This window comes from Artemia franciscana, chromosome 10, assembly GCF_032884065.1.
Source record: "Artemia franciscana chromosome 10, ASM3288406v1, whole genome shotgun sequence".
In the NCBI taxonomy this organism is placed as follows: domain Eukaryota; kingdom Metazoa; phylum Arthropoda; class Branchiopoda; order Anostraca; family Artemiidae; genus Artemia; species Artemia franciscana.
Genome location: NC_088872.1, coordinates 20356983 through 20381037, shown reverse-complemented (window position 1 = coordinate 20381037; position 24055 = coordinate 20356983). Strand labels below are relative to the sequence as shown.

Below are 24055 nucleotides of genomic sequence, written 5' to 3'. Positions count from 1 at the left end.
CCTACTCTGCGAATCATTTTACTGTAGTCTTCTTTTTTTATGCTTAGTTTTGCCTTATTCTGAATTCTTAAAGAGGCTTTCGCATTCGAGAATCGAAAAGTATAATGTTAAAGGCTTATTCACAAAGAATTTTTACAAACACCAAGATGCAGCTAGCGCTAATTTGAAAAAATCAAATTTCTTATAGGATTTTCTGATAAGATCAAAAAAAAATTTCCTTAAATTACCGCTAGCTGAATCTCTGTATTAGTAAACTTTGTTGTGAATAGGCCTTACTATTTACGTTTTGTTACCGTGAGAAATTTGGGTTACTAGTTAATGGCACTTCAAATTTGTATGTGGTCAAATACATATTACCATGAAGCTAAATTTCGGGTACAAAAATAAGACAAGCCAATCAGCCAACTTTGGTATCAAACAGTTCGTGGTAACGAACTGTAGTAAGGAGCTACCCGGCTCAATAGTAACCAAAACTCTAAAAAATGGAATTTTGATACCAATAGCTACATCAAAAGAATCGCATTTTAATGCTGGTTTTAAATATATAAGTTTCGTCAAGTTTAGTCTTACCCATCAAAAGTTACGAGCCTAAGAAAATTTGCGTTATTTTAGAAAATAGGGGGAAACACCCCCTAAAAGTCATAGAATCTTAACGAAAATCACACCATCAGATTCAACGTATCAGAGAATCCTACTGTAGAAGTTTCGAGCTCTTATCTACAAAAATGTGGAATTTTGCATTTTTTGCCAGAAGGCAGATCACGGATGCGTGTTTATTTGTTTTTTTGTTTTGTTTTTCGTTTTTCTTTCCCAGGGGTGATCGTATTGACCCAGTTGTCCTAGAATGTTGCAAGAGGGCTCATTCTAACGGAAATGAAAAGTTCTAGTGCCCTTTTTAAGTGACCAAAAAAATTGGAGGGCACCTAGGCCCCCTCCCTCGCTAATTATTTTCCTAAAGTCAACAGATCAAAATTCTGAGATAGCCATTTTATTCAGCGTAGTCGAAAAACTTTATAACTATGTCTTTGGGGACGACTTACTCCCCCACAGTCCCCATGGGAGGGGCAACAAGTTACAAACTTTGACCTGTGCTTACATATAGTAATGGTTATTGGGAAGTATACAGGCGTTTTCAGGAGGATTTTTTGGTTGGGGGGAGGGGTTGAGAAGATGGGGATACGCTGGGGGAACTTTCCATCGAGAATTTGTCATGGGAGAAGAAAATTTCCATGAAGGGAGAGCAGGATTTACTAGCATTATTAAAAAAAAAACAATTAAAAAATAAATGTGAAAAAGCTTTTTCAGCTGGAAGTAAGGAACAGCAATAAAACTTAAAACAAACAGAAATTATTACCCATATGAGGGGCTCACCTCCTTCTAATACCTCGCTCTTTACGCTAAAGTATTTTTAGTAATTTCAACTATTTATTCTACGGCTTTTGTGATTCAGGGGTCATTCTTAATGAATTGGGATAAAATTTAAGCTTTAGTGTAAAGAGCGAGGTACTGACGATGGGGCGAATCCCCTCATATTTGTAATAAAAACATGAGAATACAAAAGTTCTTTACGTAAGCTAATTTATAAGTTACGTAAATCTTTTACCAATAAAAACAGTCGTAAAAAATTAAAAGTTCTAGTTGCCTTTTTAATTAACCAAAAAATCGGAGGGCAACTACACTTCGTCCCCCGCTCTTTTTTTCTCAAAATCATTCGATCAAAATTATGAGAAAGCCATTTAGCCAAAAAAAAAAAAAAAAAAAAAAAAAATGCAAATTTCGTTTTGATTATTCCTCTGCGGAGAACATGCATTGATTCAAAAACGTTCAGAAATTAAATAAAAAAAAAAAACAAGTTTTTTTAACTGAAAGTAAGGAGCGACATTAAAACTTAAAACGCACAGAAATTACTTCGTATATGAAAGAGGCTGCTTCCTCATCAACGCCCCGCTCTTTACGCTAAAGTTTTTACTGTTTTAAAAAGAAGAATTGAGAGAAAGAGTCAAACTTTAGCGTAAAGAGTGGGGCGTTGATGAGGAAGCAGCCTCTTTCATATACGAAGTAATTTCTGTGCGTTTTAAGTTTTAATGTCGCTCCTTACTTTCAATTAAAAAAACTTATTTTTTTTATTTAATATACTCTAGGTCAATACTTTTGTTGAATAGCCACCATACTCAAGATCTTGTATCGCGATCAAACAGAAATGGTCGTGCTTCTAGAGTCAGCATTTCTAAGAGCTACAGATTGGAGACTATGTTGCTTTACAGCAGAGTTTCCACTTTATACAGCTTGAGACGAAACTAAACAATTACCCTCAGTTACACCGGAAGTGACAGACAATCTAGTAAGAACAAAATTTTTGAACTTAGCAAAGTATCATTCACAATATTACACAAAAGGAGAGGGGAATAAACTATAGCTGCATTTTTTTTGCTCTCCTTCGTCTTTTTATTTTTCTTTCCTTTCAAAGACCCCCGAAAATCATATTTTGGACAATCGGCTTCATATTTATGCTCACACTTTGTGTGATACTTGCTATAAACTTGGCGAAGACGTGAAATGAAACTTTCCTAAGCAACACCACCCAACTCAACTCATTTATCCCAGCCATTGTTGTGTCCAACCCACATTCAATTCAACCCTCGTTCAACTGAACTTCCTTTAACTCAGTTTGAACTTCTGTTTAACTAAAACCCATGGAACTCAAACCCTGTTTAACTCTTTCTAGTTTAATTCAACCCCTGTTGTACCCACCCACAATCCATTTCAACCCATGCAAAACCTTAGGTTAAATAGGGTGGGCTTTATAGAGGTTGTGTTGCACGTACACCACTATTAAAATGGGCATATTTACACCTTTGAGGGGATGTACTGTCTCAGTGACGTTTGTGCCAAGGAAGAGGTTTCCTGACACTACCGTTCAAAATTTAGTTCCCTCCTTATCCCAAAAGATATCCTACGCAAGAGTCTCGCTTACGTATCTAAAGATGGAACATGGTTACTTACATTTGAGCATCCAGTTCAGAAGTTATTCAAATATCACTCATGGTCACCAGTTAGTATACAAACAAGACAGACAGCCGATATACAACTACTTAAAACCTGGCGTCATCTAACTAGCTTGCCTGTTAAAAACGGCAAATGAAGCAAGAAAGTTGATTGTGCACTTTCAAGTAGAGATCTGCAGCCGTACCCGGGTGAAAAAAGGGTTTCACCTTGCTCTGAATTATGGTTGTTTATGTCTTAGGGATTAACAGTGAGCTGGCCCTTCAGTAATCTGCTATGACCTTCCGCTGGTCGACAACCTTCGGCCACTTATCTAAATCGTTTAGTGTAAATTATTACAATTTAACGGTAATGATATTTTTGCATCACAGGCATAAATGTGGGTCTGTTTGCCTTGTATATCATCACCTTTCATTATTAGTGTCGACTCCTCTAGCCTAGCTGTTTAAAGACACAAGTCCAAAACAAAATAAGAAAAAAAAATAATGTATTTGTTTAGAGCTTGACAACTGATATAAAAAATTAAACTTAAGCCTCTGTTTTTAAACTCTCCTAAAGTTTTGGAGAAAATATATACCACCCCTACTTTCATTCACCCTCCCCAACAAGAGCCCTGTCAGAACTAAAATCTTGCCTGTCTAAACTTTGAAAAGCTGAAAAATCGTTGTCTTTGCGGATCATAATAATTACAGTGGCCAGTGTTTACCTTCCCCACAGAGAATAACCCCCGGAAATTATTCTCCCGTGGAAAATACCCCCCTGGAAAGCATTCCCGGGGAAAATGACCCCACTGAAAATACCCCCGTAGAAATACATCCCCACCGAAAATACCCCTAGAAAATAACATCCCCCAAAGTAAAATACCCCCCACCCCAGAAAAAAACGTGGAAAATACCACACAACCCCCTCCCTTGGAAAACACCCCCCAACCCAGCAGAAAATTCCCCCCGGAAAATACCCTCCCTCCCCGTGGAAAATAAGGCTTTCCAAATTTGAGAATTTTATTTGAGTTTTTTTTTGTTTCCCGAAGGGGGAAGAAATTTTGGTACTTGTGTATTATTCGCCGCTTACTTAAGTTTCAGCAATTTAAAACTCGAGAGCAAACTGGTTTCTTCGCTAGTTTCATTCAGCTTAGTTTGAGACAATACAAAGATTAGTGACAGAATAGATGGGAAATATATAATTTGGACTATTTATTTGCACATAAGGAGGGAGGGGGTAAATTATTTGGACAGTCATAAGGCAGAAAACAGTTCATACCTCATAATATGCAGAATGATTGTACCTAACACATTTTGAATGCAGACCCGCTATAAATAATGACGAAGACCACATTGCCTTTCCACAATAGAAATACAGAAGAGAGAATAATGAGGACTTGTTTCCCAAGACAGTGAACGAACAACACCTATTTGAATATTTCGGCCCTATATCTAAGGGCTGTCTTCAGCAAAGAAAAAAAAATAATAACATACTTACAATAAAAGTTTTACGTTAAAAATCCATTTTTTAAAATAGCCTTGGCATCATTACTTCTTAACGAAAAGTTCAGTCAAGACTATGTGGTAAAAGCTAACATTTTAGCAGAGAAGGCAAATATCGCAATAAGAAATAATCCCAATTTTTAATAAAAATAGTTGGTGAAATGAAGGAACCTTTTTAGCTTGTAAAATGTTAGCGTTTATCACACAGTCTTGGCTGAACTTTTTGTTAAGAAGTAATGATACAAAGGCTATTTTAAAAAATGGATTTTTAACCGAGAACTTTTATTGTAAGTGTGTTATTATTTATTATTTTCATTTATTTTTTAGATATAGGGCCGAAATATTCAAATAGGTGTTGTTCGTTCACTGTCTTGGGAAAAAAGTTCTCATTATTGACCCGCTGTACTTTACCCCCCCCCCCCTAATGTGCAATGTATAAGCCAAATTTGTTTATAAAGTAAAGACAAAACTAACAAAGAAATCGGTTTGTTTCACGAGTTTTACACATTGTAAACTTGAGTGAGTGGCGTATCATGCACAAGTAGGCTACTGGAGATTTTCATGGAGCGAGAGATGGATTTCCTGGTATCAAATAAAGAAAGTGACACAAGCACCGCAATTTTTCATGGAGAGATAGAGCCTGATTTCCAAGTATTATTTAAAATGAACACAAATTAATTACAAAAAAAATTTCAACTAAAAATAGGCCTAACTTGAAACGAACATTACGAATATTACGTATATGAAAGGAGTCACCCTTTCCAAAAGACCTTGCTGTTTACGTTAAAGTTTTGACTTTTTGTCCTAATTCTATAAGAACGATTTCTGAAACACATTGGCTGTTTGTTTAAAATAATGAGCTTTGTTTTTTAGATTCTATAAGAAAACTTTAATTTAAAGAGCAAGGTCTTGAGGAGGAGGCAAACCCTTTCATATACGTAATGATCTCTGTTCGTTTTAACTTTTGGTGTAGCTTCTTACTTTCAGTTAAAAAGACTTGTTTTTAAATTTAATTTTTGATTGATTTTAAACAATACCAGGAAATCTGGCTCTCTCCATGAAATATTCCGGTTCTTAAGTATTATTAAATAAAAAAAACTAATTTTTTTTAGCTGAAAGTAAGGAGCGACATTAAAATTTGAAACGAACAGAAATTACTCCGTATATGAAATGGGTTGTCCCCTCCGCAATTCCTCGCTCTTTACGCTAAAGCCTTTAATTGTTTTAAAAAGTGGAATTGTGGCAAAGAGTCAAACTTTAGCGTAAAGAGCGAGGGATTGCGGAGGGGACAACCCATTTCATATACGGAGTAATTTCTGTTCGTTTTAAGTTTTAAGGTCGCTCCTTACTTTCAGCTAAAAAAATTAGTTTTTTTTATTTAATTTCTGAACGTTTTTGAATTAATGCATGTTTGGTTTTGGCTCTCCGCACAAAAATTATTAAAATGAAATTTGTATATTAATTCTTTTTTTGGCTAAATCGCTTTCTCTTAGTTTTGATCAGACGATTTTGAGAAATAAGGGGTGGAGAAGGAGGCCTAGTTGCCCTCCAATTTTTCGGTTACTTAAAGAGGCAACTAGAACTTTTAATTTTTAACGAACGTTTTTATTAGTAAAAAATATACGTAACTTAAGAATTAACTTACGTAACAAACTTTCATAATCTTATATTTTTATTAAGTATACGAGGGGGTTTGTACCCTCGTTAATACCTCGCTCCTTACACTAAATCGTAAGTTTTATCCCATTTTTTTAAGAATGACCCCTGAATCAGAAAGGCCATAGAATAAATAGTTGAAATTACTAAAAATACTTTAGCAAAAAGAGCGAGTTATTTATCTCCTCCTAAATACCTCGCTCTTTATGCTAAAGTATTTTTAGAACTCCTCATATGCATAATAACCTCTGTTCATTTTAAGTTTCAATGCTACTCCTTCCTTTCATTTGAAAAAACGTTTTCATGTTTATTTTTCATTGTTTTCTTATAGTAATGCTAGAAAATCCATCGCCCTTTTCATTGAATTTTTCTTCCCCCATGAAAGATTCCTCCAAGGAAAAATCCTCCAACATAGCCCCATCCCCTCAGCCCCACCCCCAAGCAAAATAAAATCCCCCTGAAAACGTCTGTACACTTCCCAATAACCATTACTATATGTAAACACTGGTCGAAGTTTGTAACTTGCAGCCCCTCCCCCAGGGATTGTGGGGGAGTAAGTCATCCCCAAAGACATAGTTATTGTAGTTTTCGACTATGTTGAACAAAATGGCTATCTCAAAATCCGTTGACTTTGGGAAAAAATGAGCTTGGGAGGGGGCCTAGATGCCCTCCAATTTTTTTGGTCACTTAAAAAGGGCACTAGAACTTTTCATTTCCGTTAGAATGAGTCCTCTTGCGACATTCTAGGACCACTTGGTCGATCCAATGACCCCTGGGAAAAAGAAAAAAAAAACAAAAAAAAAACAAACAAACAAATAAACACGCACCCGTGATTTGTCTTCTGGCAAAAAATACAAAATTCCACATTTTTGTAGATAGGAGCTTGAAACCTCTACAGTAGGGTTCTCTGATACGCTGAATCTGATGGTGTCATTTTCGTTAAGATCCTACGATCTTACGAAAATCCTACGATTTTCTTCAATAAGGCAAATTTTCTCAGGCTGGTAACTTTTGATGGGTAAGACTAAACTTAATGAAACACATTTTAGGACTACTGAGTCGATACGGTCACTCCTGGGGAAAAAACAAATAACAAAAAAAACAAATAAACACGCATCCGTGATTTGTCTTTTGGCAAAAAATACGAAATTCCACATTTTTGTAGATAGGAGCTTGAAACTTCTGCAACAAGATTCTCTGATACGCTGAATATGATGTTGTGATTTTCGTTAAGATCTTATGACTTTTAGGGGGTGTTTTCCCCTATTATTTAAAATGAGCCAAATTTTCTCAGGCTCGTAACTTTTGATGGGTAGCTTTTGTATATTTAAAATCAGCATTAAAATGCGATTTTTTGATGTAGCTATTGATACCAAAATTCAATTTTTTAGAGTTTTGGTTACTATTGAGCCGGGTCGCTCCTTACTACAGTTCGTTACCACGAACTGTTTGATACGCCACTCACTCAAGTTTACGGTGCGTAAAATTCGATAACAAACCGGTTTCTTTATTACTTTAGAAACAAATTTGGCTATATATTTGCACATTAGGGGGGGGGGAGGTAATTTGTAGCGGTTCTGCATGTAAAATGTGTTAGGTACAATTATTCTGAATATTATGAGATAAGAATCGTTTTCTGACTTCAAACTGTCCAATTGCTTTAACCTCCCCCAACCTCATATATGTAATTATATAGCCAATATATTTCCCATCTGTTCTGTCACTTGTCTATGTCTTGTCTCACGCTAAGCTGAAAGAAACTAACGAAGAAGCCGATTTGTTCTCGAGTTTTACATAGTGCAAACTTGAGTGAGTGGCGTGTAATATACAAGTACCAAAATTCCTTCCCCCCTCGGGAAAAAAAAAACTAAACTCAAATAAAATTTTCAAATTTGGAAAGTCTCATTTTCCACGGAAAGAAGGAGTATTTTCATAGGGAGTATTCCATAGAAAGAAGGGGAGTATTTTTCGCTGGGGGAGGTGTTTTGCACGGGGAGGGTATTCTCCGTGGGGGTTATTTTCCACGGGGGAGGGTGTATTTTCCAGGGTGTATTTGCCGTGGGGGTATTTTCCGCAAGGGATATTTCTTCTTTTTTTTTTGGGGGGGGGGGGGGTGTTTTACGGGGGATAAATGCCGTAAGGTTAACGCCTAGGACCAATCATTACATGCAGTAAAATGAATGATTTAGAATAGCAAATATACTATTTTTAAATATTTTTTTACGTCGAGTAGAAATATAGGCTTTTCGAAATACAACTTTTATGTTTTTTGTTTTACTTTTTAAGTAACGGGAAATGGAGTATTTAGTCAAATTTGGGCTTTTCATACTTCTGAAAACTATTTATTTAGGGAATGGTTATAAATTACATTGTCTACCTAAAGAAGCCTTCGTGCTGATACAAAATAGGCTGTGTCGAGTTGATCCGAACCAAGAATTTGCTAAAACTATTTTTAAAATGTGGAAATTAAGCAGGATGGATTAATTGCGGGGTTAAAAGTACAGATCGGCTTTGGTATCATATTTGGGATCAATGTGACCGACCGACATATAGCCTCCTGTCCAGATAGTTAAATCAACAAAAAAGAAATATATAAAGTTAGTGGCAACATGGAAGAAACAACAAGTAAAAGATAAATGAACCAAGATTAGGAATAATCCAAAGTTGCTTTATAATGAGTTTAATAGATTAACGCAGTCATCAGCGGATTTATCAAACCAAATCCCGCTAGAACAATGGTATGTACACCTAACTTCATTATCTTCGTCCAACCCACCACAAACTGAATTGAATTATCGTTAATTGTTATATAAGTATGTTTCTCAGTTGAACCCATATAAAAACTAGTTTGTTTCTCTCCATTTTCGGTTTTGATTCAAATTAGATTAAATAAAAAAATAGGTTTTTTAACTGAAAGTAAGGAGCGACATTAAAACTTAAAACGAACATAAATTACTCCGTATATGAAATGGGTTGTCCCCTCCGCAATCACTCGCTCTTTACGCTAAAGTTTTTAATTGTTTTAAAAAGTAGAACTGTGTGCAAAGAGTCAAACTTTAGCGTAAAGAGCGAAGGATTGCGGAGGGGACAACCCATTTCATAGACGGAGTAATTTCTGTTCGTTTTAAGTTTTAATGTCACTCCATATTTTCAGTTAAAAAAACTATTTTTTTAATCAATTTCTGAACGTTTTTAATTAATGCATGTTTGATCTTGGCTCTCCGCCAAAATCAAACATGGGGCCTCAAACATCCGCCTCAAATCTTAAGTTTTGTCCCAATACTTTAGCGTAAAGAGTGGGGCGTTGATGATTAAGCAGCCCCTTTCATATACGAAGTAATTTCTGTTCGTTTTAAGTTTTAATGTCGCTCCTTAGTTTCAGTTAAAAAAACTTGTTTTTTTAAATTTAATTTCTGAATGTTTTTGAATCAATGCATGTTTTGATTTTGGCTCTCCGCAGAGGAATAATTAAAACGAAATTTGCATATTTTTTTTTGGCTAAATGGCTTTCTCATAATTTTGATCGAACTATTTTGATAAAAAAAGAGTGGGAGAGGAAGCCTAGTAGCCCTCCAATTTTTTGGTTAATTAGAAAGGCAACTAGAACTTTTAATTTCTTACGAATCTTTTTATTAGTAAAAGATTTACGTAACTTATAAATTAGCTTACGTAAAGAGCATTTGTATTCTCAGGTTCTTATTACATATATGAGGGGGTTCGCCCCCTCGTCAGTACCTCGCTCTTTACACTAAAGCTTAAATTTTGTCCCAATTCATTAAGAATGACCTCTGAATCACAAAAGCCGTAGAATAAATAGTTTAAATTACTAAAAATACTTTAGCGTAAAGAGCGAGGTATTAGGTGGAGGTGAGCCCTTCATATGGGTAATAATTTCTGTTTGTTTCAAGTTTTAATGCTGCTCCTTACTCCCAGCTGAAAAAACTTCTTCATATTTATTTTTTCATTGTTTTTTTTTAAATAATGCTAGTATATCCTGCGCTCCCTTCATGGAAATTTTCTTCCCCCATGACAAATTCTCGATGGAAAGTTCCCAAAGCATATCCCCCTCTTCTCAACCCCTCCCCCAACCAAAAAATTCCTCCTGAAAACGCCTGTATACTTCCCAATAACCATTACTATATGTCAGCACTGGTCAAAATTTGTAACTTGTTGCCCCTCCCACGAGGACTGTGGGGGATTAAGTCGTCCCTAAAGACATAGTTATAAGGTTGTTAGACTACGTTGAATAAAATGGCTATCTCAAAATTTTGATCCGTTGACTTTGGGAAAATAATATGCGTGGGAGGGGGCCTAGCTACCCTCCAATTTTTTTGGTCGCTTAAAAAGGGCACTAGAACTTTTCATTTCCGTTAGAATGAGCCCTTTCGCAACATTCTAGGACAACTGGGTCAATACCATCACCCCTGGGGAAAAAAACAAACAAATAAACACGCATCCGTGATCTGCCTTCTGGCAAAAAATACAAAATTCCACATTTTTGTAGATAGGAGCTTGAAACTTCTACAGTAGGGTTCTCTGATACGCTGAATCTGATGGTACTATTTTCGTTAAGAGTCTATGAATTTTAGGAGGTGTTTCCTCCTATTTTCTAAAAAAACGCAAATTTTCTCAGGCTCGTAACTTTTGATGGGTAAGACTAAATTTGATGAAACTAATATATTTGAAATCAGCATTAAAATGCAATTCTTTTGATGTAGCTATTGGTATCAAAATTCCATTTTTTAGAGTTTTGGTTACTATTGAGCCGGGTCGCTCCTTACTACAGTTCGTTACCACGAACTGTTTGAAAGGCCGTAGAATAAATAGTTTAAATTACTAAAAATACTTTAGCATAAAGAGCGAGGTATTTATATTCTCCTAAATACCTCGCTCTTTATGCTAAAGTATTTTTAGAACCCCTCATATGCGTAATAATCTCTGTTCGTTTTAAGTTTTAATGCTACTCCTTACTTTCAATTGAAAAACTTTTCATGTTTATTTTTTCATTGTTTTTTTATAGTAATGCTAGAAAATCCAGCGCCCTTTTCATTGAAATTCTCTTTCCCCATGACATATTCCTCCAAGGAAAGATCCTCCAACATAGCCCCCTCTCCTCAACCCCGCCCCAAACCAAAAAAAATCCCACTGAAAACGTCTGTACGCTTCCCAATAACCATTAGTGTATGTAAACACTGGTCAAAGTTTGTAACTTGCAGTTCCAAAGACATAGTTATTATGGTTTTCGGCTATGCGGAACGAAATGGCTATCTCAGAATTTTGATCCGTTGACTTTGGAAAAAATGAGCGTGGGAGGGGGTCTAGGTGCCCTCCAATTTTTGATCACTTAAAAAGGGCACTAGAACTTTTCATTTCCGTTAGAATGACCCCTCTTGCGACATTCTAGGACCGCTTGGTCGAACCGATGACCCCTGGGAAAAAAAGAAAAAGAAAACAAATAAACACGCACCCGTGATCTGTCTTCTGGCAAAAAATAAGAAATTCCACATTTTTGTAGATAGGAGCTTGAAATTTTCGCTATAGGGTTCTCTAATATGTTGAATGCAATGGTTTGATTTTCGTTAAGATTCTATGACTTTTAGGGGATGTTTTCTCCTATTTTCTAAAATGAGGCAAATTTTCTCAGGCTCGTAACTTTTTATGACAAAGACTAAATCTGATGAAACTTATATATTTAAAATCAGCATGAAAATCCGATTCTTTTGATGTACCTTTTAGTATCAAAATTCCTATTTTTAGAGTTTCGTTTACTATTGAGCCGGGTCGCTCCTTACTACAGCTCGTTACCACGAACTGTTTGATAACTAAAATGCGGGAATGCCCCAGGTCCAGATGGTTTGTTACCAGAGCACATTCTGTTTGGTACTACAAAATTACTAAAGCATCTTCCATTACTATATCCAGTAATAGTAACCCATCATTATATCCCTTCTTTGATGGGTTAAAATAAAGTAGTTTGTATACCCAAGAAGGGCAAGGATTCTTCACATTGTTCATCATATAAACCTATAACACTTTGTTCTGTTATTAGTAAATTATTTGAAAAAATTTTACTCCCATTTTTATCATAAAATTTGATGTGGGGGACAATCAGTTGGATTTTCGAAGTGGTGTAGGGGTTCCAAAATGCACACGCAATATTTCTAGAAATATTGGAACACCATCATAATAAAAAAAACAACTATTATGTTTTGGAGTTGATATTTCAAAAGCGTTTGATAGTATGTTGCATAACAACGCTTTTTTACCATTGTTGCGTAGTGGAATGAACCGAATAATAGGCCAGTGTTTGACGGGTTGGTATGGTAATTCATCGTGGAGAATCTTTTTCGGAAGGAAAATTTTCAGACCGAATTTCTTTACGTCATGGAGTAAAACAAGGGTCAGTTCTTAGCCCTTTTATATTTAATTAAACCATTAGAACGTCCACACGGTACCTACCCCCAAATATGTTTGACGGTATCGACATTAGCAACTTGTCGTGTGCTGATGGTATTTTGTTATTTTCGGACAATTTAGTATTAATGCAGAATGCAATTAATATATTACACTTACATCTACGGGAGATATGATTAGAGATTGAATTATATATAAAAGTTTGTAACTTATATCCAATTTATATTCATTGAATTTATAATTCTATGTTTGCACCTCAGATATTTTTACTGTTCCAAATTTGAAGTTTTTAACTAAAAGTGATAAAAAGCGTATTCGCGCGTTCTTTTTCCGGCTTTGTAATTATTTTCCTAGAATTCCACTATGGTTCAAAAATATATATATTATACGAAAATTCGGAATATCTGATATTACTGTTAAAATGGATCAACAATACGACCGATTTCCTAGACGGTCTAAAGAAAATGGAATAAATTTTCCCCTCAATTGTCTTGTTTAATAGAAAAATAGTTGGTTGCATAGCTTTAGTAAAACAGCTATTTATGCCTCATGTTTTATGAGTGTTTTTAGTGTTATCTGATAATGAGCTACCATAAGCTATTTATTATATATTCATGAGTTATTACGAGTATTATGAGCTACTCATTGTCGCCTTTTTCGTTTGAAGTATAATTTTATATCTTTCAGTTTCCTTTCATTTATTTCCTATACTCCTCTTTGTACATCCATGTATGTATAGAGGGCACGAATAAATTATTGTTATTATAGTTATTACTTAGCGAAGGAGAAGCCTTTTGGGAATAGAGTCTATGCCTAACCACTTCCGAAAATGCATAATTTTATGGATGTCTTGTATTATCTTTCAGCTGTATCATAAACTTATGAATAATAATTCACATCCAGCTATCTCATGCAATGTGAATATGAATTTAAATATCGCATATTTCTTTGAAAATCAGATATATTTTCTGTTAAAGTTTATATTGCTTCAAAAATATACATAAAATTATTGGTTATATACGCTTTTAATAAACACGTTTCGGCACTGAGTTTTTTTTTACTCAGGGTCACCCCCTTCTCAGGAAAACAAATTTCTACAGTGGAGCTACCATAAGTTACTTATTATATATTCATGAGTTATTACGAGTATTCTGAGAAATTTTTCATCCACAATTTTTTGACGGTTTCACCATGCACTTCACCAGAGAACCTACTTCGTTGACTTGTTCCTTCTAAGGAACGAGAAACGTCATTTTTTACTCGGCAACTTTGTTTCTCTGTAGAGGGCACCTGCAAATTAAGACAATGAAGAAAAACCCTACTCTAAATAACCTATTCTATACATTTAGGTTTTATTAACCTTTCATAGAAGCACCCCGATACGCTACATATTAGATTAAATATTTGGGTACTATTAAAAGAAACTTAAATGCATTCAACAACATAAAATGTTTTTTTTTGTGTTTAACAAAACCCATGGAGATCACCTCGAAAATTTAAACGTCCTTTGGTGTTTTCTTACATTTCAAGTGATCACCAATCCGTGTGGCACAAGGACAGTACTATGATTTATTTTTTAAATATCTTGAAATGCAGAAAAAGATAAAATGATGAAAATATTATCCATATTTACAGCGCGGGAGTTGTGTTTTTCTTTCGTTGTTAAGTTTGATTTCAAACAACTTGAGAATATCCATTATTGAGCATGTGAATTTACCATATGACTTAAATGATTAGCAAATATAAACAATAGTACTCTAGAAGACTCTAGTTCAAGTTTAATCTTGAAGTAATGGCGAGAGCGCGAAAACACAAGACAGAAATAAAAATGGGCACCACAACTGTTAAAAGTATCTTTAATGATCTGAGCATACACGGTTTGAAATATACAGGAGGCAGCATGGGATACTCAAAATTTACACGGTGAGTAAATTGAAAATTTTGCGCTCAAAATATTACGAGTCTAGACTAATGACCTCATATAGAAATACTGAAAACTATCTGTTTATTAAATTAAAAACCGAAGAATTCTTTTGGAGAAGCAAAAATAGTCCAGTCTGGTTGCACCATTTTTATCACACTTTCTATTATTTGTACGAAAAAAAAATGGCGGATAATATTTGACTGGGAAGATGTGAGTATTGTCTAAACTAGTCAGCACATGTCTGGGTCAGGAGAGTATGTCCTACTGTGGTGCTGTATCCCCTAATTTTTTACAAAGGACCATAAGTGGGGTTTTGTTAATTTTGTTTTCTGCTTGGTGTCAAAGAGTTCATGTCAGACAAAAGGTGATTCAGGTTAAGAATTTGGATACACTGTTCAAAATGTCGCGCCAGTGGAACTCAGGCACTAAGAATATCTCAGACCTACACAAAGCACTCAACCCCACTTAGAACCATACAGGAAAAAGACAGCAGTAAGGGGTGCTGAACCTGAATAGAGGATTTTTGAAAGCTTGAACCCATCCTGTCACTAAATGGCTTTCAACATTTGGCAATGCTTTTCTATAAGCTGGAGTCAGTGTTCTGTGCAATCAATATCAAGCTTACTACCTCCAAAAGCATTATATATTCTTGCCTCCAAAGATTATACTCCGATCAGGCAACCCATAATAAATAATATAGCCAGGAAGAAGATTTTCAGCCCAAAAATGGTCACTAAAAAATTGAAATATTTATTAATCAACATATCGTGTACTAGTATTGGCTGTTTTTTTCTTACTTCTCAAAGTTACCCTAGAACACTGTTTATCGTCGCAGTCCTGGTCAGACAAACTTGATAAAGGTCTACCCCCAAGCCACTATGAAACTACGCAAGTAGGGTTTCTTTATTTGCTGAGGATGTGCTGGTTATGATGTTGAATAATTAACTTTTGTTTTAAGAAGAAAGCTAAGCTTACATAATGTTTAATGAGAGCTTAAACTCTAATCAGCTAGCTCAAGATTAATATAAGGAGATCAAAATGAATAAGAGTTGTCATAGAACAATCAAAACTAACCATACCCTACGTTTTTCTTGTCGTAAACAATTGTTCAAATAGCCACGGAAAGGAAGAGATCCTTTCCAGATAGCTGAAAATAAACATTGAAAGAAAAATGCCAAAAAGAGCTATGAATCAAGTAAAAATAAATTACTGGAACTAGAAAGCAAGGGAATTGGCTCAAATATACAGATATATTATTTCTTCAAGATAACTACTTTTTTGTATTAATTCTGTCTTGCAATATATTTGACCATTTTGATCTCAGTCATTGCTAAGTAGCAGCATAACCTGTTTCATGGACTGTAGGTACCTTAGAAAAGCCTTTGTTTTATGTATTGGTCACTTGTTACGTATTGAGTTCCCTCTGTTTGCAGTTTTAGTTATTTATTTGTTCGTGAATTTTGTTTGATGTGATTCTGGGATTATTCTTTTTTTTTCTATATTTTATATTCTTATATTTATAAATTTTGAATTTTGTGTTGCTGTTTAAAAGGAGTCCCGAGGCTGTCAGAAAATATCAAGTTTTGTTTAACGTTATTTTCTGTCACAATAAATTATGCACTCTTTTGTATTTATAATGAAAAGACGATGCAGTTTTAAAGGCGACATGCAAACATAATTTCAAACAAACTGAGAAGGGCAAAATGCGTAAATATGTTGATTTTCACGAGTGAAAGCTACCCCCCCCAAAAAAAAACAGTCTCCCCAATGATACTGGGTCCTTTCGAGATTTAAAATCTGAGGTCTGAGTTACGAGGTACTTCTAAATATCAAAGTTCATTAAGATCCGATCACTTGATCATAAGTTAAAATATCTCTTTTTTTCTAATTTTTCCAAATTAACCCCCCAACTCCCCCAAAGAGATTGGATCCGTTCCAGCTAAGTCAATCATGTATTTAGGACTTGTGCTTATTTTTACCACCAAGTTTCATCTCGATATCTCCACTCTAAGCGTTTCCGAGATTTGAGGTTTCCCTCCAACTCTCTCCAATGTCACCGGATCCTGTCGGAATTTAAAATAAGAGCTCTGAGACACGAGGTCCTCCTAACTGTAAAATTTCATTAAAATCTGATCACCTTTTCGAAAGTTAAAGATACCTTATTTTTTTTATTTTTTTTAACTATCCCCCCCGACTCCCCCAAAGAGAGCTAATCCAGTCCAGTTATGTCAATCACGTATCTAAAACTTTTGCTTATTCTTCCCACCAAGTATCATCACGATCTCTCCATTGTAAGCGTTTCCCAAGATTTCCAGTTTCCTCCTCCAACTCCCCTCAATCCCCTCAATGTCACCGGATCCTGCCAGAATTTAAAATAATAGCTCTGAGACACTAGGTTCTTCTAAATATTGAATTTCATTAAGATCCAATCACCCTTTCGTAAGTTAAATATACCTCATCTTTTCTAATTTTTCCGAATTGCCAAAAGAGTTTTCCAAGATTTCCAATTTCCCCCTCTAACTGCCCCCAATGTCACTAGATCCGGCCGGGATTTAAAATGAAAGCTCTGCGACACGAGATCCTTCTAAAATATAAAATTTCGTTAAGATCCGATAACCCATTCGTAAGGTAAAAATACCTCGATTTTTCCAATTTTTCTGAATTAGCCATCCCCTCACTCCCCCCAGATAGTCGGATCAGGGAAAAGACAATGTTTAATTTAATCTGGTCTGGTCCCTGATACGCCTGCCAGATTCCATCATCTTAGCTTATCTGGAAGTGCCCAAACTAGCAAAACTCGACCGACAGACCGACAGAAATTGCGATCGCTATATGTCACTTGGTAAATACTAAGTGCCATAATCATGTACCATAGTACATGATTATGGTACTATGAAACGTACTGGTTTTTCTAGAAGTAGTAATTCGAGCAACACCATTAGAGGAAAACTCAACATAAAGGTAAACTCAACACTTACTATCATAACAGTCACCACACACGTTTTAACCTTCCCACAAACACTAAAATTACAAATCATTCCACCAAGAACCACTTCAACATAACCAAAAAATCCATAAGACACCATAACTTGTTGAAAAAGCATAAGAAACTAAGTTCTTGAGTTAAAATAGAAAGAAAACTCACCAAGGGGAAATTAATCATCCATATTTTTGAAACAGGATATACTAAAAACAATCATCAATCTACTTGTATCTTTACCCAGCCAAACAGTCATAAATCCTGGAATCAACACAACGCTACATTAAGGAAACCTAGTATGGTGAAGATACGTGAAGAAAATATGGAAACGGTGAAAATAGAAAATGTTAAAAAAATTGGGACAAACTTAAAAAAATGATTTAGATCTATACGAAAAAATTAAAAATTTGCGAACTTTCTCGACAAAACTTGAAAATCTTTAAAATCTTTACGACAAAAATCGAACAAAATGGAAATGAGTTCGACAAAAATTGAAAATCTGAGAAATATTTAAAGAAAGCCTGTGAACTTCCTCGAAAAAATTTATTCGGAAAAATCGAAATAAATTCGACAAAAATTGAAAATTTGCAAACACAAAAGTAAATTTATTTTTAAACTTTGCGACAAAGGAAGAAAATCTATAAATCTTCTCGATAAAGTTGAAAACCTTTGAAGTCTATACAAAAAATTAAAAACCTGTGAGTTTACTGGAAAAATTCGAAAAAGGGACAAAAACTTTGGGACGACTTTGGGAAGGTCTAGTTAAACGAAAATATAGAAAAAATGGTCAATATTTCAATGCTTTCTGTCTTATTTTTAACAAGCTTAGAGACAAACATTTTTAAAAGGTATTCAAAAAAGTCTCTCAAGTAAAGTAAAAGTATATAAAAGTAAAATACATTCAAATAACTACAAAGAATGCACAAAATAACAGCCTACTAATGAAAAATATTATAGGAACCTAGAATTCAGTTGTATTCAGCAATGTCAGAGCGTTGGGTGGCCATAATAGATCAATACTAATATTTTTGTAATTAGTTATCAAACACCGATATAATTAGTGCCTTCAAACTCAGTGATTATAAAATTAAGCCATAATCAAAGAAGTTTGTTCAAACTAAAGCATTAAAAGTAAGACTAAGAAAATCAACTAAAAATTTCTAGTCCTTGGCATTGTTCAAAAAGCTGTAGGAGTTGAACGTTACTAAGTAATATTGATTATTTTAATTTAACTTTGAATACCAAAATCAATATATTTGGCTTTATACTTCATAACTATGAAAAATTATGACTTTTTTCCAAGAGAATAGAATGATCAATACAATCACTCCTCGTAAAAAAATATCAATAATGATAATGAAACACAAAAAAAACGTATCTGTTATTGGACAAAATAAAAAATTAAGCATTTTTATTGTAATGGCTACAGATATCGGATCATAAATACGCGTGCATGCTAAATTTGGCGGCGTATTTTTTATCAGGATCGCCTTCTTCTTAAGTGATTTTCCTTCTTTTTTCTATTATTATGCCACCTTTCTTATGCAATAATAATTTGGAATGTTTAACTTAAAATTCGAAAGGAACACATATTTAGAATTACCATAGAAAGCTGACTCTTCGATTTAACGAAATAATCGTTAAGGTTAAGGCTTTTATTTTTTTTATTATTGATGAAGCTTGCTATCTACTCACCATTCCCTGTTATGAAGAATTTGATTTTTTTTTTCTTTCTTTTGTTTTACTCTAACCAAACCATATAGAAAAAATATTTGTGGAAAATTGAAGAAGGGTAATTTACTCTAACCAAACCATATAGAAAAAATATTTGTGGAAAACTGAAGAAGGGTCATTCAGTGACAAATTAGAATTGATGTTGCCACTAGTTGAGAATAAAACCTATTGACAGGCAGCCAACCATGGGCCAACACACATTTTTTCCTTAACTTTTCCCTAACCTTTTCCTTTTTCTTTTGTTCCTTGCAATTACTTTATAATCCCTAATTTTTAAGGGGATTTGGTCCCTTGACCCCCCCCTCCCTTAAGGGAACCCATGGTGACCTTAACTTCAAAATCAGTAACAGCACTGCAATTTACCCTAGTATCTTGGATCGGTCCTGCTAGTCATATGTTTGTTATAGCATAATCAATAAGGTTGACTTAATGGAAATAACTAGACTGTTATATTTACAAAGTTGCAATAGTCTATAACTGTTAGTATGTTCGTTTCTTACAAATTTACATAGACAGGATACCTTCTGTCCCTATTTCTACCAGCCTGGGTAGTAAAATCCCCCATAGAAATTACCATATTTTTTTGTACCTGGGATTCCCTCTATCTTATCCTTTAGCCTTAAGTCAAATTCATCTGAGTTATTAATAACTTTGCCAGTTCATTCTACAGGGAAATATAGTACTTTGACTGATGCCATGACTTTTTAGCCGTAATTTAAGCAAAAAACCTTCTATTATTCGTACTTACCCTACCTAAGCAAAACTTGGCAGCTTCCTTATTTTTCTTAGCCCTACTCCTTGCCTTTGCATCCCATTATACCGGCCTGAGTAAATAAACTCTATGTCACCTAGTTTCATGTTTCCCAGCCCTGGGATATGCTTCTTTGAACAAAATTTTATAACACGTAACCTGGGTTTTTAGAATTCTACATATATCAAATAATATAATTGTCCAATTTATTTCAGCTAGATTGCAGATACATCTTGCATAATATGCAAAAGACCAAATTTCTGTCTGTTTTAAGCTTCTATTTCATTCTTTACTTCCGCAAGGAAATAATTTTACTATGAGTTTTGAGAAAAACCCACCACATTTTCTTATGTATTTAAAATGAGTCTCTGTGTTTTAAGTATTCGTACTTTTAAATCCATTTTCTAAACATACGCAATACTGCTTATACTGGCAATTCAGTGCTTCAAAAGCAGCTTGTGGCCAACACAGCTAAACACGCACACCCTCCATTATAATTATTTTCAAAGCATTCCTCTTTACACCCTTCCAGAATTTTACTATTTCCCCTAAATGTTTATTTAAGAGCCTTCTCCTACCCATCTTATTTTCAAGAAATAATAGATTTCAAACAACACCATCAGATATTTTCATCATCTTATTTCAAGCATCAAAGCATTTGTAAAAAGTATTTTGCGATTTGAATAACGCAGTGGCTCATTTCCATTCTGTTTTCAAGAAAGAATACAGTTTGAAGAAACCACCCCTTCCATAAAAACCTTATATTCCCCCAGGGCATAGCGTAGAAAACTTGCCTCTAGGCCCTGAGGGTTTTGTCAGTTCCGGAGGCACTGTTATATCATCTCTGGACTATTTTGATCCAATGAGTATCTGAAAATTTCAGTCGTCCTGACAGTTTTGGGAGGGGGGTTGACATTCCGAGAGATATAATTACTGGACGTTTTATCTGTGTGGAAAAAAAACTTTCTCGGTAATTCGGTTAGACATGTTTTGGGAAATGATTGGTTTGGGTGACTGGATGCCCCTCCAATCACTTTTGGATTTAATAAGGGCACTAGGACTACTAAATTCATATTGAATGAGTTCCTTTTGAAGTTTTTGCGACAACTTTTTTTAAGAGGTGCCTAGGTCAGAAACAATAGTAATACACTGTGGCCAATTCACTCTTTACTTAGGCAGGGCTATTGTACTGTTGACAATAGTTTCTCTACAGGACCTATCGTTTTAAAATGTCAAGGGCTTGACAACTGAAAGTTGAAAAGTTGAAAAATTAATAGCAAAGGAAAGAAAAAACAGAATTTGACTTTTGCAATATTTTGGTTGGTGAAGGCAACTACGAAAGATCGCTACGACACTTGACATACACAACTCTATTTCACATGCATATATATATATATATATATATATATATATATATATATATATATATATATATATATATATATATTAGCTAGTGTGGGAAAACAAAGCAGATAATTGAGTAGCTTACACTTTTGGTTTCGAATATTACTTCTAGCCCCATATTCAACTACTGTGTCTATGTTTCATTTACAAAACTCTGGAAGGATAATTTGGTTTGTAAGGTTAGTTTTATTATAATTTGAATTAATCATAAGGGTTAAATGTCCCCTCCTTTCTTATTGAGTAAAAACATCTTAGATTGAATGAAGCCATATTTTGTTTAGGTCATTGGTAATTATGAACAGAATGATATTGGCTATTATTTATTATTGGTCATGATTGGTTATATTATTAGATTATATTGGTTATATTATTGGTTATATTATATTGGTTATATTGGTCATATTATTATTGGATATTGGTTATGATATTGGTTATAATGAACTTGTTTTAAAAAGGCAGATCTGAAGCGTTTTGTACTGTTTATGATCTTATGTGTTTTGCAGATTTTGGTGGATTTTACTATTCTGCCTCGCTAATGCTTTTGGCTGGTATATGGTCTTCAGGATTTATGAGCAGTGGAATAAATCTCCGATTCAAATGACTGTCGATCCAGAACCCTTAAAAGTTTTCGATGCAGGTTTCCCTTCTATTACTATTTGTAATAATAACAAGCTTTCAGCAACCAAATTTGAACGAGCAATGACTACTCAGAGGTATAGTTGCAAACTTCTTATCTATTTAGTTAGTAGCTACAAAAACTTTTTTTTTTGCTTCATGAACAAATGATGCAACTCTTAAAAGCCTTAAAAACCTTTCTTTATTCCTTTGCTGCTGAAGTAACAACATGTTAAAGAAATTATTTTTTGTTGTTTTAACTTTCTTATTCAGTCACAACAGAATTGTTGTCTATTTACCCACTGAATTAACACAAAAAAAGTTATCTAGCCTTTCATATATGATTTTATACCTTGCTAGTAATTTAGCAAACTATTGCTTCAATTCATTAAATAATAATTAGGCCAACTGAGCTCTTTTAGAAGGTACTATGGCTTATATGATTGGTAATGAAAATTCAAATTGTCTTAGAGCTAGACCTGTCATATTTTGGACTCAAAGTTAATTTACAATGAAGCAATGAAAACTACAAAAAGCCTATATTTTAAATAAGCTAAAATGTAACCATAGAAATACGTTACAGTGCTAAAAATCAAAATTTTTCATCAACAATCTTTTTTGGACCCGATTCAATTTATTCTAGAATAATTTGAAATTTAAAATAGACTATGTGACAAGAGACAGCCTTTACAGCAATGAACAAAAAAAGAAGAAGATAAAGAACAAAAAAAGAAGAAAAAAGAAAAAAAAGGAACGATTGCTTCTGCTTGTTTTGATTCACTTTAGATGTAAATTGTGGAGAGATGCATCATACATCTCACTGTCTAATTTCTTAAATGTTTTTTCTCCTTTTTTGCACTCTATAGGTAGTATATTTTCAGTTTTATAGGTGAACAGTCTTTGTAGATATAGCCTAGGTCTTTGGCTTCACTTTTTTCTTCTAAGCTTGACTTCTGTTTTCCTTCAAAACCTTCCCTTTTCCGAGAAAAAGAAAGTATTTTAAAATATTCATCAAGGATTTGTGTTTGTCACTGCACAGTAAAATGACCATCAATCTCAGTTATGATCAGCTGCGAGTCTCTGACTTACAAATCTCAATTGGTAAACTTTCTATTACAGATTAACAATAATAAAAATTAAAATTCATAAGACCTAAAAACGTATTGAATCTCTTAACTAGATCGGCTTTTAATGACGTGGCTGAAAAATATCAAAAAGGGATAGGGACAATTCGAAGAATCTTGTTTTTCTTAAATTAAATCTCTTATGGAGAAGGTTCTGGGGAGTAATTAAATAAAAAAACAAGTTTTTTTAATTGAAAGTAAGGAGCGACATTAAAACTTAAAACGAACAGAAATTATTCCGTATATAAAAGGGGCTGTTCCCTCCTAAACGCCCCACTCTTTACGCTAAAGTTTGACTATTTTTCTCAAATCTACTTTTTAAAACAATAAAAAACTTTAGCGTAAAGAGCGTGGCGTTGAGGAGGCAACAGCCCCTTTTATATACAGAGTAATTTCTGTTCGTTTTAAGTTTTAATGTCGCTGCTTACTTTCAGTTAAAAAAACTTGTTTTTTTTTATTTGATTTCTGATCGTTTTTGAATTAATGTATGTTTTGATTTTGGCTCTCCGCACGTGAATACTTAAAACGAAATTTGTATATTTCTTTCTCCATTTTTGATTGGACTATTTTGAGAATAAAGGGATGGGAGAGGAGGCCTAGTTGCCCTTTAATCGTTTGGTTGCTTAAAAAGGCAACTAGAACTTTTGATTTTTTACGAACGTTTTTATTTGTAAAAAATATACGTAACTTACGAATTAACTTACGTAACGAACTTTTATATTCGTATATTTCGAATATGAGGGTTTGCCGCCTCTCTAATACCTTGATCTTTACATTAAAGCTAAAATTTTGTCCCAATTCTTTAATAATGACCCCTGAATCACAAAGGCCGTAGAATAAATAGTTGAAATTACTATTTTTTGAAATTATTATTTTTTTAAATAATAAAGTAAAGTAAAGCTTTTTAAGAATAAAAAGCTTTCTCTTAGTTTTGATTAGACAATTTTGAGAAAGAAGGGGCAGGGG

At 34.2% G+C, this 24055-nt stretch overlaps 1 protein-coding gene across 2 annotated transcripts in view; it reads right to left on the bottom strand.

Annotated features, from left to right (window-relative positions):
* LOC136031893 (uncharacterized) overlaps positions 1-3237 on the bottom strand; it is an 85334-nt gene extending 82097 nt beyond the window's left edge. Inside the window, exon 1 of one of the 2 annotated variants that reach the window (XM_065711869.1) lies at positions 3004-3237. The gene's annotated coding sequence lies outside the window, so the exon portion shown is untranslated. The remainder of the gene's footprint in view (positions 1-3003) is intronic. The other variant, XM_065711870.1, reaches the window with a different exon arrangement.
* Positions 3238-24055: the final 20818 nt, after the last annotated feature.